This window comes from Psittacula echo (genome assembly GCF_963264785.1).
Source record: "Psittacula echo genome assembly, chromosome: 1".
Lineage (NCBI taxonomy): Eukaryota > Metazoa > Chordata > Aves > Psittaciformes > Psittacidae > Psittacula > Psittacula echo.
The window spans coordinates 139188391-139200699 of NC_137735.1; positions in this window are offsets into that span (position 1 = coordinate 139188391).

The following is a 12309-nucleotide window of genomic DNA, read 5'->3' on the forward strand; positions in this document are numbered from 1 at the left end:
TTGGGTTTTTTTTTTTTTTTTGTTGTTTTTTTTTTTTTTTTTTTTTTTTAGCAGATTTTGAGACTGTGACTAGAATTCTTAGGACAGAAATGAATGCAGTGCTATGTGTGTCATTCACAGATAGCAACTACTGGCTACCAAGCAATCACTTGTGATTTACTCAATTGACCATATGGCTGATGATATCAACATCACAAATCATTCTGGTTTTGGAAAGAAGCATTTTGAAACACTGTGGGATAGAACATGAAGTGGAGAGAGAAAAATAGAGAAGTGTGCTATGGACTATCTTGTTAAAAAACAGAAACACAACTATAGGCTTAAGGGAAGTAGACAGTGCCCAAATACAAACAGGACAAGAGTAGGAAAAAAAACCCCTACATCTTCCCTTTTTCACCAGCACGAACTCCCTTACTCACAATCCACTGTTTCAGAAGCCAAGCAATGTCGTATGTGTTTGATTAGACAAACACACATAATAGGGTTGACAGCAACATAGCTTGAAGTTGGGTTAAAACACATAAACTCTTTCTACATAACTTAATGGCAACACATCTCTCTGAAAATGATCAGATAAAACCCAACATGAGAAATCTATAAAATAAAACTGAAAACATTAATTCCTTTCACTTTCTGAAGACATTATGACTGCAAAGTGTATGGGTATGTGTGCAGGTATGCACGTACAGCCAGGTGAAAAATGATTTACCTGCATCTCCAAATTCACTGGGTAATAATGATGTTAACACTTCACCTGCTACTTTATACTCCAGAGTAATGAAAGTACAATGCAGATAGACTTCTCTACCTTTGAAACGTAATTTGTTAATCCTAAAGAAATTGAAAGTTTCTCCAAACCAAAACCAAATGTATTTTAAGCAAAATGATGGTTGAGTTATAATGGCCTTAAGCTGATATCTCAGTACCTTCAAGAGGCAGCAGCTCATGTGCAAACCTTCTGTTAACCTTAAAATTAAAATATCCTGTTTTTTAACAGTTTTCAATTGTGAGGCTATTATTAGGCCTGAGTAAATCTTGTATTTATCCATCTTGGACTGAATCTACAGAGACATCCTCTACAGCAACTGTGCAACTTATCCTATGATCTGTTCTTCCCCAATCCAGCAATAATACAACACATAATGCATATCTGTCCTCTTCTACAACTGATCTTCTACAGTACATTATATAAATAGTATAGAATCTCTTATTCCTTTCATATCCATTTTTTGTTGAAAGATGTAATAGACAGCTAGTGAAATGCCCTGTGAAATTAGAATCATGTTCATTGGTCTCAGAGTCAAAGATGCTGTTGCCATAAGGAGGTAGGTGCTAACATGCTGACATCTGCAGCTACTTTTAAGCCCATGCAGAGGACTCCTCTTTTGTTTTAGGAATCCAGAAGCATTAGCTGGCAGGGTGTGTTCAGTCCTTCTAGGGTACCTTTGAATAATGTCTCATCATCCATTCTCCTTTTCAAACGTTCCAGCTCACTGTATGAGAACTGCTTGGTCACTTACGTATGGTCTACACAAACCACACCTATTATCCGTGCTGCCGGGACATCATTATTAATGATGCATTTAGTCGCGTTCAATCAATCTGACTAAAGACAAAAAGGTATACTATTTCATTACGAGCAGGTACACAGAATCCTGTCATGGCAGTTTTCAGTAAGTGGAAATCTATGGCTGGTTGCATTTTCTATGCAGAATCTCTGACTCATATAGGAGCACTGTAAGCACGGGAGTGCTGTGTCACTTTAATTTGGTGAAGAAGCTACTTTCATGCTGATGCAATAGCTAAACTGCATAAGCACATTAAATTTCAAGTTTATTTCTATCGATGAATGTGGAAGGCATAATGTGTTTCTTCTTTAGCACATAATCTTTCGTTTTCCTTGGAGTCAGCAATATATGAAGGCTGAAAACATAAGCAGAAAACCAGCCTGTAAACTAAATATCTTGTTTAGAACAGGGTACTAGTGAATGATCAAATCCTGCAAGAGTTTTTGCAGCCTTGAATAGTTCAGAAGTGAACACTGCTGATTGTTTTAGGGCATTGTATAGCACAAATGCACAAAATGGCACGAACAATGCAGTCCCTAAGATGCAATCTCATTTGCTACTGGTTGCTTTGGGGAAATGATTGGCTTGGAATTCCACTGACCTTTACGGTACCCAAAGGAAGCTCTTTCAGACAGCCCCATCCTTCCATCATGCTTCAAAATCCAGCTCACTTCTGAGTGGTCAAAAGCTTTCATCAAATCAAGGGATGTTCAACAGATCTTAAGGTTTTTCTCCTGGATGCAAAATGATGCAACTTTAAGAATATTTTCATGGCTTGTTGGAACATGATTCAAATACAGAAGCTTTCTTTATTATAATATTCTAGAGCATTAAACATGAATGTTTTTTAATCATTCTTAATTTCTCAAGCTGCAATGCAGTCAACCTCCCTATATGGTTGGGCACTAGTCTGAACTGCAGCAGTGCAGTTGCCATGAGAAGCCATGGGGATGCTACCTTTGGCAACAAATATAGAAAGTGCTGGGCCTACCAACTTTGCAGTCTGCAATCAGCTTTTCTACCCTTTACTGGCATTATCGTGTGTTCATCCCTCCAGAGCTCTGAGCCCTGCTTAGAATAAACACACATCAGAAACACCAAACTGGTGAAAAATGAATAATCAGAAAGGAAGCCAGACTTCAAGACTTCATGAACAGTTTTTATTAATATGTATTAATCAACATGTAGTATGTATTGTTTAAAGAGATTAAAAGCTGCCTCTCACATAAAAATACAATTTTCAGTTACAGATTTGTTTTCAGCCTGCTTCTGTAGGGCCACTAGAATAAAACCAGGAATGTATGAGATGGTATTTCTGAAAATTCAATGTGAAAAAAGAATCATTCACCACCTTGATACTAAAAAACGTAGCAATGCAGAACAGAAGCAGTGCCCATTACTCAGTGCAGACGACTTTTATATTGAAATCTTGGGAAGAAATTAATCATTGCTGTAAGTGGGCAGAACACAGCTGGGAGTGGCTGAATTGTGTCTGCAACCAAGGCAGGCTGAACAGCACTCTGTGAAGCAAATCAGCTGGATCCCTGGGCAGTGAGGGGCTGCTAAGCACCAGCCTTTTAAAACACCACAGTAGTAAAAGCCCACCAAATGGCTGCAAGAAGGTGTTTGGTCTCAGGCCTAGTGGGAATTTCCTGATTTCAAATAGTGGGGGCCATATGCCAAGATCCCTGCAGCACTGCTCAGCTTGAAAGTAAACAGCTGAATATATTTGGCACACTTTATACTACTGCTGCTCAAGGAGTTTTTGTAAGCGTTTGTATAGGCAAATCATAGCACTGGAATTAGGAAGAATTTTTTTTTTTTTTTGTAAGTCAATATTCTTTTGCTAAATCTCTGGAAAGCATGCATAGGGAAGATATGAATTGACAAAACCTCCCTTAAAATAGATAAACACACAGATTTTTTTTACTTGTCTCAAGCAGAAATCCCCACTCCAGTCATCCATTTATTTAAGGGCAACACTTCTTAGTGTGGGATAGAGTAGGATGTGCCCTTCAAGGACTGTTTTTCTCCTTTTCCATATTAACATTTTTCAATGATAATGTTGTCAATATTGCAGTTACTGTAATAAACAGTCTTTGCCTCCTAATACACTAACGCTACTAACAAAGCAGTTAGGTTCAAAAATGCAGATTCACATTAGCAGCCCAGAGGTCACGCTGATGTGAAAAAGGCCAGGTTCAACATGCCAGAACATTTTGGTCTTTGACACCTGGCCATGTTGCAAATGATAATTAACTTGATCTTCAAGAATGAGATTACCAAAACATTACAGTGCTAAGCAGTACCAAGACATCTACTTCAGCAGCTGTTTTGCTGGCAGACTCCAGGGAGAGCTTTTATCATAATCTCATAATAAGGTACTAATAGCAATTTCAGAGGAAAATGCTTGCTCTTTCTCAAAGAGGAATTATCAGTAACTGCAAAACTCTGTTCATGGTTTTGTACAGGATGGAAATGTTGGTGACAAGGAAAGAATTCCCTGGATCCTCCTCTGCAAGTGGAAAATCACTCCTGCACTACATGCTTTCTTCCATAGAAAAAATCAGATATTGGAAGTGCAATATTTGGTCAACAGAAAGCTGAAACCAACACACTGGGCTTTGATAATACTTTTATATGAGGGATATTAAGAGGAATTTTTATTTTTGCCAGCTTAGATGAGAAAAAGCATTGATCATGTATGAAATGACAGTGAGAGCCACTTACGCAGTGATGCTGCAATGAGTTCATTTTATTGCATAACAGAGGACAAATGAAGTACACTAATTGTAACAGAATGGGATCAAGTCATGAATCCCAGTCCTCTCTCAAAAGCACACAAGGCTATTCTTTCATGTGTCTGCTACAGAAGTCCTTAGAATATTTCAGAGAAAAAAAAATGTCTTTGTTCAAGGTTACAGCTCTTAAAATCCATAACATCTGCATCTGGACTCTTTATAAAAATCAGTGTTTCTCAGTGCAGTGTGAAACCTTACCACCTAGGTTCAGTTTCTCCCAGGCATTGCATATGTGTATATTGAAGCCTACCTGCCACAGGAAAATCTATAGCAATGCAGGTTAGATGAGCGGGTGGTAACAGAAAAAAGGCTGCACGGAAGAATAAACATTCAGAGGACCACAGATGCCTATTGCTGGCTGATTTCTTCAGGACTCCTAGGCCTACAAAAGACCTCTCAGATATTGATCCTTTTTCCTTGGTATCAAAGAGATGAACAAGTGCACTGAAGTTTGTGGGAGCTGATGGATGCTATGAAAGGCTTTTCGCAACAGCACTGACAAAGTTGCTTGCCTGTTTCTTCTGCCAGAGGAAAGGATTGTATGGCTTCACTGTTGAAAGAAACAAAACAGCAAACAAACACTGAGCAATTCTTTTAACGTGAAATAAGTATTCAGGCTGCTCTTCCCTCCAGACGTAAAGAATCCCATTATTTTTGTATGAAAAGCAGGTTCTGCATTGTTTAGGTTTGAAGAAAATAAGATGAAGCAATGTTTTTGTCAATAATTCTGAAGCTCTTACAATCCAAATGTAATCAAAGTTTCAATAGTGATATGTAACAGTTAAATTTGCCTAGAATGGACATGAATTCTTCAAGATGTTCAGCACCCCAGAACACAAGGAAGAACCAGGGAGCATTTTTGACAAAGTAGACCTGAACTAATATGATAGAAGTGATCAGACATTGTTAAACTTGCCTTCTGTTAAGGTAAACATCTGTTTACTATAATAAAACCAATGATCAACTTCTTTAAAGACAATTCAAATTCATTCAAAACTGTGCTGAGTTTTTATCACCCATAGTATAAACATAAAAAGTATTATATTAACATAAAAAGTAATATGTGCATCTATATATCATGAAAAGATGCTGAGTCCTCCCTTTTTCCTTTTCCATATTTCTTAAGGTTATTGGAGCAATTATTTTCCTTTTCAATGAAGACAAACAAACAATAATTCCTTGTCTTTGAGCATCTAAATCCTTAAATTGGGTTACTTAGGACTTGAGCCAACAGGAGGATTAAATGAGCCAACAGGAGGGCTCATTTAACCCATGAAGCCAGCAGCTAGCCAAGTAGTGTTTGCCCTTCAGATGACAGGCTGCTCATGCAGAGCTACAGGACTTCCATACAGCCTTTCTGCTAAAGCCATCTCTGAGAGTGTGAAGAGGATACAAAATTCTACCAACAGATTTTTTAATCCATTTCACTCACCATTGCACAATCCTTGATTGCTGTATACCAGTGATATTATCCAAAGCAATGTTGGATTAGCACCCTGAACAACTCTTAATCTCTTCTGAGACTTACTCCTCAGCAGAGAGCTGAACTTGTTTCTACAGAGAGCCCTTTAGCTCTAGCTGTCCTGCCTTTCACAACACATTGACCCAGAGGCATGCAGCTGTCCTGGTTTGTCTGTGCTGTAGACCCTGAGGAGGACACGTTTGACAGCACTGGCACCGGAGCCTGGAAGGGGAGCAGGCTAGGATGGATGGAAGGATTGCAGCACAATGCCCTTTCAAAGTCACATGAGTTATTGTGGGGCTGCCAGCCCTTGCACCCTGCGCAGTGCAGCATTCCTGGGGCTGTGTGGTCACACAGACTAAAGGCTAGACTTGACTGGTGTCAGCAGCAGGAAAAGGGCTAAAGCCTTTCCCTCCCTTCCCCACTGATTAATCGGTGGTATGTGAAGTACTTCCTTCACAAAGACAGCATACTATTGAAATAGCTGAAAGGCTGAAGACTAACGTGGGCAGAAGTTGCAATTTTTCTTGTTATCTGAGGTTGGCAGACACGTATTTTCAGATGAATCAAATCAGTTTACTAGGCAGAGAGACAAATCAAGTCCCTGGAGCTTTATACCATGGGAAATGCCTTGAAAAGTGTTCCAAGTTGTCCTTTATAAAATAACAACATGGTTTTGAGCCAGCAGCTCCTCATCAAAGTATTGATCCTTTCCTGGCATGACAACATCTTGTTGAGATAATGACATAATGTTTCCAGTGGAGCCAAAGGCCCCCCAGCCCCGCTCCAGACATGCTTGAGTAAACTGAAAAGAGCAATGAGATGCAGAGTGCTGATGAATGGTCCTTTGCCTTCAACAAAGGAGAACCTTAATGCAAACAAGGATTTATTAACATAAATGCTTCTTTCACATTTTGAAATCAGTGAAAACAAACACGCATGAGCTTCAAGCTTCAACCTGGCTTATAAAACAACAGATTTCCTTAGCTAAGTTACATACTGAAATGTTACTGACTGCTATTTCTCTACTATAATAATTTTCTCGTTAACTTTTACTGGTTTTGAGCATACTGCCAACAATTAGCAACGACATTTTCTTCTATTGTGCAGTGTGTAACAGACAGAAAATTGGAATACTATAAAAAACTCATATAGCTGCTGCTGTGTGATTTATTCCTTCACTGCTCCCATATGTTCACACTTCAACTGGCTAATTATTTGAGCTATGAAGAAATTTCCTGAGTTACTTTTTCCTTAGGAAAAAGACTCTCATACAGACCTCCTCTCATGAACCATGTTACAGAAGGACCCAACTCTCCTGGCTTCTCAGTGAAGAGAGACAGAGCACATTTCTAGACAGGAGTTTACATCTTAGCTGGACCAAAGACTATGCATAGGTGGCCTCTTTCTTCACCTACACAAACACAGGAAAGCTGATTTTTAAACACGTCAATTTAAATAAACTTGTTCCACTAAATTTCCTTTTACCATAAAGAAGAAAGGCCCACTATTCTTTGTGATACTCCAACAAAACCACATTTTAATTTGATTTCTTTATAAGATTAAACATCTGTATCTAATGTGCATTCATATATATACATATGCCATGTCTAAGCCAATGTAACGTAATTGTTTCACTGTTGCAGAGAGTTTAACAGATAAATAACAGTAAGAAATTAGAAAAGGAATAGCTTTGAGAGCAATTCATAGGTTGTGCAGCCCAAGGGACTGTTATGATCATCTCCTCTGATTTTCTACACAAAGAACATAGATTTTTCACACAGTAAATGTCTCAATCAAGGTCAATGAATTGCAGCTGAAGTACAGCAAATTTTCAGCAATACATCCTGTCTTAATCTAAAGAACTAAATTTATGAAGAAGCTCCTACATCCCCTACCCAATCATGCAATTGCTTATCTTCACTCTTTAGACAGTATTTCTGCTTAGGTTTTTCTAGTATTAATTTCCAACCATTAAAACATGTTACAACTCCCCAACACTCTTTAGTAGCAACTGCTTTTAATTTTTGCCACATACAAAGGCAGAGCATCTGTGATTTTGAATTTGTAGAGCATTAGTAAGAATGTTGGCTAGCATTATCTGAGAACTGATACAAACAGAAAGGTACCATGTACAAATTAATATAAATCATAGACAACAAAGGTGGAAGGGGATCAGCTCGAAATTAATAATATTAACAATTACAGTATTATTACTGTGGGAACAAGAATATAATATGACATGAACTATGAATTTAAAATTTTTGTCTTGAAGTACTTATAAAACTTTCAGTATCAACGTGTGTAAAAAATTAGACAAAGGTTTGTCTGGTAGAAACCTACCTGTTCTTCCCTCAGTTTCATTAGTCCAGTATAAAATACTATCTCCTTCAGCAGATATCTCCTCTCATAAAACAAAGCCAAAAAAGACAAAACACAAAAGTTTTCAAGCTTCATTAGTATTTCAGTATTGCTCCTGTTCTCCAGCCCATGGCTGATTTTCAGAGTTGGAGAGATTTTTGAAAAATTATGCATAACATATTTATTTCCTCTGGCTACTTGTGAAGTCTTATTTTAATGACCATGCATACTAGAATTATTACCACTATACTTCACAATTTCAGTAGAACAGATGAATCCTCTGAGCTCTTTCCATTTAAAATGGCTTTAACTTCTGAGGAGCTGCCTGTGATTGCCTTATCATTTTCTTTTCAAAAGCCAGGGACTCTTTGGTGCTTTTACATCAGTATTCTTAGTTCATTCCCTGCACTAAGATTGCCAGTCCTGAAACAACTGTCAAGACTATTCAAGAGAAATGGCAAATTTTCATTCTGAGGTTTAGAAGCTAAGCTGTTCTTTCTTTTATTACTTTACAACATGATGCTACATGCTGTGTTACATAAGAAAGTGATATGAATAGCAAAATATTTCATCTTACTTTGGAGTCTGAGTTTTCTTTTCTCCCCTTAGCTGAAAAACTTGTACTATTTCTACCCTTGTCTCAAAAGTAACAAGGTCTAAATAGAACAAAAATATGCAGGTTTTCCAATTCTACCAATGTTCTTAAATTTGGGAAAACCTTTACCATCTTCAGCTAATGACTACTTTGTAAATTCAATTCTCTAACACAGTATACCTCTTGGATAAGGAGCAACAATGCTTTAAAGCAAATGTCTAAAATGCTTTGTTACCTTTATCATATCTTTTCATCCAAATATTTGCAGTTACTCCCCTTTTCTTTGCAATATAATTTTGCTTATACCTCTTTCTGCAACCTCTCAGCCCCTGTGTTGCTAAATCATAAACCCTTCCAACACTCTCACTAGTAAAACAAGTAGCTCAGCCAACAGCGTTACTGCAGGAGCACTCAATAACTTCCTCCTACCGAAAGTCATGCTGGAAGGATCCTGTTACGAGAACTCCAACTGCAATATCTTAATTATACTCATCACTCATGTTTACATCTGCTCATTTTGAAACAAGAGTATACACAAAACACAAAAACAGCAATAAAAATACAAGTAATAAAGAACAGTTAATGAGACCTGATACAGACATACCTCTAAAGTAGCAAATTCTATTCCTTTTCAAGAGAAAGAAAATATGACTTTGATACAACTCACTTGACTTAAATGATAACTATGACGTATTATACTGAAGATATTTTTGGAAATGCTATCTATGCAACACACTGCTAAGCCAACTCACTCTACCACTAATCCTTTCCTACAGAAGTTGTGTTAATAGGATTCCAATACTGAAAATAGGTGGAATGCTAGAAAAGAAGGGAAGAAGGCTGTTTTCAGTTTAAGTGTACTTTTCAACTGCTATGCAGACTAACTCAGAAATGGATGGAAAAGCAAACAGTGAAACTTAATTACCTTCTAATATACATTTGGATCAAAGAGAAATTAATTGAGAGTGAAATGGGGTTGAATAGCATAGTAAAGGCTTTGCTATTCTCCAGAACACCAAGGAAAACTAATCCCTCATACAGACGCAAATGACATGAAAAAGGAACTAACAGTGTCTTTGAGGCACAAAGAGAACTCAGTGGTAGGCTTAAATAAGATAGAAATCCAAGGGGAAACCACAAAAAGAATTTCAAAAAATGCTGGTGATGAAGCTGGATGGTCAAAGACAAGACTAGAGAAAAAAACCCAAACCAACTAAATCTTGCAGCATTCAATCATAATATTGTCAGAAAACAAATGTATGTTCTCAAGATAAACTGTAGATGCCAATTAACACACAGCTTGACACATTCGAGCACCTGAAAATATCTGCTGAAGATAATCCATAAAAACTTCTGTGTAGTATCATGTTGCCATTCTTCTTACATTCATGGGGAGACTTAAAGATTCACTTCTAAATAGCCTTTTTTTTTTACCAAAAATGTAAGGGGCCAAGGACAGGATTGATGCTAGTTGCATGCCATATGCTCCGTCTTCATGCTGAATACATTTTCTGAGAACAATAGAAAACACAGGCTAGCCAGAGAATGAACTAAAGGGAACACATCTTTTATAGACCTTTATAGGTCTGGAGGCTCAAAGACCAACAAAAACATTCATCAGAGGTTGTTACAAACCACAGGTCAGAGCAGGTCAGTATCAGCAGTCACAGCAGCAGCTGGATAACCAAGAAGTCAATAATGCTGAGAAGTACTTCTCTCAATACCTGGTGCATTTCCTGAAATTTGAAACGAAGTTGTCTGCCAGAACCAAAATGACCAAAACTGAGAAGCTGAGTTGAAACACCTAAATCTGCTGTTAAATTCCTTCTTAGAGTTACAAGGCACTTGTAACTTTAAGTAACTTGTAACTTGTTTCAGGTTCTTTCTCTAAAAAATTCAATAATACAAACTGACATGATGAAAAAAAGTGAGGCCACTTAGCAAAATGAGTATGGATATTCTAAAAAGAAACCTGAGGGATCTGAGAGCCCTACTCACTCTTGTATTACATGCCAAAATCTAGTTTTGCAGAGTTTTGCACTCCAGTTAATTACAGACAATACTTTAAAAAAACAGACCAATCCAAAAAGCCAGTCTGTAGATTTAGGGGAACAGCTCCAGATATCCATCTTTAACATCCTGCCGTATTTTGTGCCCAGCTTTTAGAATAAAGCAACAGTAGACAGTTTTGCTATTTATTCTGATTTTGGTAAAAAAGTGGTTCTGTGTCTGTCCTAAGGGATTCATGCGCTTACTGAATTTAGAGAAATACTATTGCCTACTTCCTCATCAATAGTACTAAGCAGGCCTTCTGGCATCTTTAAAGTTCTCTCAGTAAGTCAAGAAGATCTTTCAGCTGCAGGAAAAGTTAACTAATGCTCCAATGATTTTACCTTTCACCTTGTTCTAATAGATAACAAGTTAAATGTGGAGTTTAGAAACTGACATGAGTAGTGTAATTTAAAGAAATTTCTCTTTGCAATGAACACAACTATCATGGCTCAGAGACAAATACGCATTGATTTATTCCTCTGTTCGAAGTTCTGTCATGTTGCAATTCACTGTATGTACTGGAGGCATAATAAGATGGAATTTCAAGGAACTAGAAGTATGTTGGAAAGAGGACCTGTTGCTTTTGCCAACTTCCCTGTCTCCTACCCAAAACTTCCACTTAAAAGCGTCCTTCCTCCTCTGAGTCATTTAAGCCTCAACTGCATATTGCATCAGACTTGGGGAAAGAGCAGTTTCATCTACCAGACTGCTGGTAAGCAAGTACTCCTTGGACACAGAGTGCTCTTCCAGACTATGCCCAACAATGTCAGATTATCAGTTGATGCTGTGACAGACAGAAATAAAACTAAAACCCTTCACCTAAACCCACATGGAATGTAAATATGAGGACCATTACTAATATTTTAGTGAATGACAGCGTTTGAAAACTACCCACATCAGTCTTGAAGCAGAAGAAACAGACATTTACCCAGAGACAGCACATATTTATGCTCTTTCCTGTTTCACAGTATTCTTTCACTATTACTGAATACAGAGTGCAAGTGTGCACAATTCCATACATGTGCACCACCAGCGTAAGTATATTTTGGCAAGTCTGCTCATATTTTCAAACCCCTGTTCAATTCATGTGCAATAGGTAAGGCCACTTACAGAGAAAATGCTACAAAATGCTATGGTGACTGCTTGTCTGCAATGACTACTCCTCCTGGTCATTATTCTCTCATTTTGATTCCTTCCTCCTTTTTTCCTCTCCAATTTTCTGGAGAAAAATTGCACTGCACTGGAAAAGCTGTTGAGACTACGTGATTTGCTGGCCCATATCTAACCTATCTCAATCTAGCTGTTGGCTATCTCTATTCTTTAACATCCCTTTATTCTTTCTTTCATCGTACTAAATGACTACTTCTCTCATTTATCTTACCTTGCCTTATATCTTTTTGTCACCAAGTACTGTACCCTCCAGGACTGTTGTCTTTCCTAGTGTATAAGTGGCTATCTCTGCTTCTACTA